The following is a 6755-nucleotide window of genomic DNA, read 5'->3' on the forward strand; positions in this document are numbered from 1 at the left end:
GCATAGAGAGATAATAATAATAATGGTGATGGTTGACATAATTGTCTGTCATGAGAATCCTGATAAAGCTTTTACAGCAGTGTGATTGTGATAACAATTGTGAAGATGATCTTGAGTGTTCAAAGCTGATTGTAGAGATAATGATGATGGAACTTGTATTGAATTGGTTTAATTAGGAGTAATGAACAGTTAGTCTTTTGGAGGCTATCAATTTGTTGTATAAATTAAGGCAAATAATGTAATTAGCTTTATTACTGTGCATATATTATAAGCACACCTGAGATCCATTCTGATGCTAAAATTGACAGTAATTACAATAAAAACACTTTCCTTGGGTGGCTTATTGTTAAAGACATAGTTTGAAATTATATACTTTCATGTGAGAGTTAGCCCAGAGTAATTATGGCGCTACAGCTAGCTAGTTAGTTTAGCACAAAGACTAGAAACAAAGGGCTACAACTAGCCAATTTTTCACAGGTTAAACAAATAGGATATAACATGTTAAATAGTAAGCAGAGCTACCAGTAGGCAGATTTTGTTATCTTTATACTGCGCCAAACTTATTCAAGTTTTATGCTAAGATTCACTAATGTGCTGCTAGCGATAGCTTCGTATTTACTGTTCAAACATGATATTGGTATGAAATCTCTCATCTAACTCTGGCCAAAAAGTGAATAAGCTTGTTTCACAGTATTTCACAATAATTTCCTATATGATATATGGACTTCTTGATAATGTGTTATGGTAATACACATCATGAACTCTGTAAAAGAATCCCTGCAAGTCCAGGATAAATACTTTGATGACATCATCAGGGTAATTTTTTAAACATGGCAAAACTCCTCCAGAGCCACAGACGACATTATACAACTTTAAAGGGGAATGCCTATGATTTACACATTACAATCTGATTACAGGAAGTACTCCTGCTTATGTTTGAGTTATGTTTTTAAATGACAAAGCCTTTTGTGGCTCCAGAGGAAGCTGTGTGACGTCTGATATACCTCAAGTGATGTCACTTGAGTCAGAGTCAGTTGAGACTGAAGAGTAGGGGCTAGCATTTCACTGGTCGAGTACTGTAGGAGCCAGGTAATGACAAGGAAGAAGAATGAGAGGAATAAATAAGAAAATATCTCTGCTTCCTATTTCAACCGTCTGGCAGTCTTGAAAAGTGAAAAGTTGAGCAAAGTTTTCCACAAGCATTTGATGCTGTCAGGAGTGAAATGTGATGAGCAATTTGTGAAACTTCCTTTAAAAGAAAGGCTTTTAAAACACTAAACACTAAAACTCCACTTTCACATCATGAGTTTCCTCACCACAACTGAAGACACACGCACATGTCTCCTTTTTGCTGCATTGGCAAACTAAACTATGATTAAAAAAAAAAAAAGATGATATGATATGGAAGAGGATAGGGAGGGTGACGCTGATAATTAAGATGATGAAGGGCAGGTGTGGGTCGTGCGCTGGACCTTCACAGCTTAGGTGCAAACACAGCCGGTTGCTAAGCAACAGTGTCCATCGGGGGTCCTTGTAAGGCCTGGAGCTGGGGTGAGACAAGGGGTCGACACAACTCTACCTTCAAACCCCACAGCACTCTAAAAATAGACAAAGGTGTGTGTGTGTGTGTGTGTGTGTGTGTGTGTGTGTGTGTGTGTGTGTGTGTGTGTGTGTGTGTGTGTGTGTGTGTGTGTGTGTGTGTGTAAAAAGGACTGTGGAGAAAATGACAGACAAAAACAGAGATACATGGAATAAGTGACATCAAGTGTACGGAGAAGGATGGAGAAGATTTGGGGGGGGTGGCACAAGCCAATGGGTGAAGGCAAAGTCTGACGCATTAGCCGAGCGGTGCGTAAGTCTGCTGTAACACGAGCTTTTTTCTATCTGTCTTCTCTGAGAAAGCTTCATCCCCTTCTGCCTTACTTCCCTCATGCACACACTCACACACACCCATCTCCTTTTATAAAAATACCCAAGGACAATCCTCACTATAAATAGGAAGTGCTGTCAACTGGCTCTGGAGAAATGGGACCTTCTGTTCAGCTAACTATTTTTGCGGTCCTTTGTAGCTCTGACCCCTCACACTGTCAATTACATTCATTTTCCAGACTATTAAAGACCAGAAATTCATCTAATTCTCAATGTTCTGTGAAAAACTCTCAAGGCCTAGCCATGATATAACTTGTTTTCCTTACTTTTAAGCTGTATTCTAGCATTAAAATACAAAATCTCCTCACGTAGTGTGTTTTATTTTTCTAAAAGGCCATGGGCATTGTTTTCTTCTCCCACAGAGAATTGTTCCAGAGCAGCAGTGATGGACTCAGTGTTATATTATTTACTTGGCTCCTCTTTCAGCACTGGGCTCTTTTGGTTCCAGCTCTGGAGCGGTAATCGAGCTCCACACATACTGCAGGTGATTTATAGGCCCCGGGTCGCCATCCAGTAGCCCTGTCCTCAGCTATTCCCCCGACTGCTACAATCTGCCTACATATACTGTACACATACTGTGACACAAGGGAGACACTACTGTGGTTGTTTGCTACTTTTTAGTTAGCATACACCTCAAGCCGTTTGTCATTGGATTGTGAGATCTGCTGAAAGTGCTTGTATATGACTCATTCTTAGATGTTTTTGTGTTTTACATTTGTGCTCACAATTTTCAAAAAGGCTTCACACCTGTGACGCATTCCCATTTTCACACACTGTGCAGTTCACAGCGTTAACGGTGGCAGATTTACCGCTTAAATGTCTTGATTTTGAAACAATGAGTTATTAAATTTAGACTGTGGTAAAAAAAAAAAAAAAAAAGAAAAGAAAAGAAAAAAGAAAAAGAAAGCAACTTCTCATTTCTACTGTTGCCTTTTTTCTTATATTACAACTGTCACACATGATCAACCGCTGCTAATTATGCTAACTTTAGCTTCTTGAGTTTTTTGTTAACGTCTCCCACAGACTTTTTAACATCTGAAACTAACTTGTTTTATAGAGAGCTCTCAAATATGTACATGATCATGCAATTTTAAATAAAATCATACTAACATTGTAATGCTTAGCTGCTCAGGTTACATACTTGTTTGAGAAAGACAGGTTAGCTTAGACACGTTAGCATCTTATGTTATTTTCACTTTTGATCCTGTGTTTTTGGTTTTGAAGTGGGTTAAAAAAAAAAAGTTAACAAATGTGGTATCTGTCTTAGTGTACAGCTCTTTAAACATTGCTTCTTTGGTATATAAAGAAATCCAAACACAGACCTGCCATGTGCGGTTGCTCAGCTACGATTGGACAATCGCTGTTGGTGGGAAGAGTTTATTGAACCATCAGCTGTATCTCAAGTAATGAAGGAGAAACAAAACGTGGTTACGCCTGTGTGTGTGTGTGTGCGTGCGTGCGTGTGCATTATTTTGTATTATCACTTTTGTAATTCATAATATTAATTGTAAAACAAATGAGACTCCAAATGTTGACTACTACTATTAATAGTTACTCATCTTCTCTACTGTGTGTGTGTGTGTGTGTGTGTGTGTGTGTGTGTGTGTGTGTGTGTGTGTGTGTGTGTGTGTGTGTGTGTGTGTGTGTGCGTGTGTGTGTGCGTGTACCCTAGGAACAGGGCTTGGTTTGGGACAGCACTTAAAGCTTAGCACCATTCCAACTAAACACCTGTCTCACACACACACACACACACACACACACACACACACACACACACACACACACACACACACACACACACACACACACACACACACACACACACACACACCCTTGCATGCTCTCACACTTGGATGGATGCCCACACACACACACACCTGTCCGATGCATACCATGCACTCTGTCTGTCTGTTCCTCTGTCTGTCTTCCTGTCTGTCTCACACTCACAGTTGAACATACTGTGACATGCTCAGAGATGTTGTCTGCAAGGTCACATTTCTATATTCTCTCACATGGCCACTGTTACACTTGTGTTTTTCTGATTACAGCCTGCATCCATGGTGCAGACACCTTCTCATAGACATTTTTTCCATAGGGCTGCAGTGGTGTGTACCATAGAGTACATTTATTAAGGTTCTGCACTTACGTACCAATTTGAGGTGCTTGTACTTTACTAGAGAATTTCCAATTTCTCCAACTTTATACTTTCTACACTTCAGAGGGAAATTAAATATTTTTTTACTTCGCTACATTTGTCTGACAGCTAAATAAACTAAAAGCCCTTTGAATTAGTCAAAAAATGCAAAGCACATTATGATGCACTGCTATAGATTTAATTATGCAACAGTACATAAAGTATGTAAAATTAGCTCAGTCTTAAACATCTACAACAGCAAAATGCAACGGCAACATTATTTTCATATTTTAAGCAAATGTTGCTGATAATAAGGTTTTGAATGCAGGACTTTTACTAACAAAGGAGTATTTTTTAATTGTGACATTAGTACTTTTGCTTAAGTAAAGAATCTGAATACTTCTTCCACTACTGACGACAGAGATATCAGCTGATAAATGCCACCAGTTAAAGTGCATTGAACCTGCAGCTGGAGCATCTTTCAGTACTCTCAGTCTGTCACAGCTGGTCAATAAACACCAAGCAGAGATGGTGCAAACACTGAGCTCTCTCGTCCTCCACAACCTCCACGTCTCTCTCTCTTGACTTCTCCATAGTGGACTCCCTGATCTTGCTCAACACTCATCTATCATCCCGTCATCACTGCTGTTTCTCCAGCCCTGTGCACCCAGTCATTCCCAGCCTGCCCGCTCTCAGGCCCGTATATGGCGGGGCCATCCGGCAGGGAGCCACAGGGTTAAATATACTCTGAAGCTCCAAGAATGCCAAACTCCTCCAACTAACCTGCCAGAGAGAGATGCACCACAGAGCAGAGGGGCTCTAACACATACAACAATGGGCTTATTGTCTCATTAGCATAAGCATTTTCTGTAGCAGTACCACCTATGAGGTGCATTCAGGAAGGTTAAAACTCTTCAGTCACTGCAGCAGTGGATACATCTGGATACATAGTATGGAAATAATAATACATTTTAAACGTAATACACTGATCTGGTAAATCAAAGTAAAACGTTGGATTGTCCACATTAAATCAACAGCAGCCACACAGCAAGAGGTACAGACAGAAGCACATTTTAATGAACAAGGCAAAGTCCTAGCACAGATTATCAAAAAGAATGAAACACATGACACAGGAGGCTCAGAACAAACTGGAAACCAGAGGTGAAGAAAGCCAGGCTTATATACTGTTGGTCTGATGAGCCTGACGTGAAGCAGGTGCGCAGGTGATTAGGCAGGAGACCATGCCCAGCCTCAGACAGACAAGGGAACAGACAGACAGGCAAATAACACGAAGGGAAAACATAAGGGACAGACAGGTGAGCAGATCCTAACAGTAACATATGCCCAACACAGGCCGATGCAACGCCAGAACAGAAATCAAAAAGAGATCCCTATTTTTTATCGTTTTGATTCTTTCCTATCTTATTTATTCATGTAACTTTTCCATTATAGGTTTTTTTTTGTTTTTTGTTTTTTGTTTTTCAACACAAGGTCAAACATATTGGGTCCAAAAATGCAGGAATAAGCTTATAGTCAAGAAGTTGCTTCCCCCAAAGTTGCTAAACCCTTTGAATTTTCAGAAAAAGGTCATGACCTCAGTGTTCTCAGTGGCAGTTACAGCCGTGTTAGTTGGAAATCTTGGCATCTTCATTACAATTTATAAAAAGGCCCTAAGTGTGAACAGCACTTGTGTGCACACCATAAAATCAAATTGGAGGTCCCATCCAAAGAATCTGTGGGACAGATTAGTTTGGACACTTCTTAAGAAGACATAAATCAAAGATACTTAAGCAGTGCAGCAGCTGGTACAAAGCCATTTATTGATGTCATAAGCCTCATTAAAGACTGGACAGGACTGTAAACAAAACCACATCTTGGAGGCACAGTGTGTGCAGAGTGTGTGTTTCTGTGTGTGTGTGTGTGTGTGTGTGTGTGTGTGTGTGTGTGTGTGTGTGTGTGTGTGTGTGTGTGTGTGTGTGTGTGTGTGTGTGTGTGTGTTTGCCCTGTGTTGTGTTGGCTCTGCTTCACTGCAAAGCCCAAGCAGATCTTCTGAGGAGGAAGTGGCTCTTTATCAGTTTCTAGTCTCTCCATGGACCAGAGACAGGAGTTGGGGGGGTGGGGGGTGCACCTCAGTCTGAGATTTGGTGACATAACAGAGCAACATGAGAGCCTGAAGTGTGTCCTCACTTGATGTTTTCAGGGACACACTTACTTAAGAGAGCGCCTGCCCTTGGTTTACTTCCAGGGATGGTTTTCGAGGCACGTGGCAGCAAAGTGATGAAGTGGGTGCAGGAGAGGACAGGAATCATGAGCTGGTGAAACAGAGAAGAGGGAGATTTCAGACAAGAGATGGCTGGGATGGCAGGAGGTGGGAGAATATCACACATACGTATGAGTTGGATCATAATAATTGCTATTGTTGAAGCTACGTTTCGCAATAAGAGGAAGAGTGTGAGTGACTTGAACACTCAATGTTTTGTTCAGCCAAAGATTACAAGGAGACTTTAATGACATCACTGACGACATGCACACAAAAATGGATTATTGTTAGTCATCAGGTCAGAGAGATACAATGTTTACACATGTTCCTTTTTTTTTTAGTCTGGTCAGTCACCAGAATTCACTGCTGTCATTAACAAAGAAAACCTTACAGAGGAAGTCATGAAGTTGTTATTCATTCTCATCAATTTCA

The sequence above is a fragment of the Chaetodon trifascialis genome, chromosome 15, assembly GCF_039877785.1.
Source record: "Chaetodon trifascialis isolate fChaTrf1 chromosome 15, fChaTrf1.hap1, whole genome shotgun sequence".
Taxonomy (NCBI): Eukaryota; Metazoa; Chordata; class Actinopteri; order Chaetodontiformes; family Chaetodontidae; genus Chaetodon; species Chaetodon trifascialis.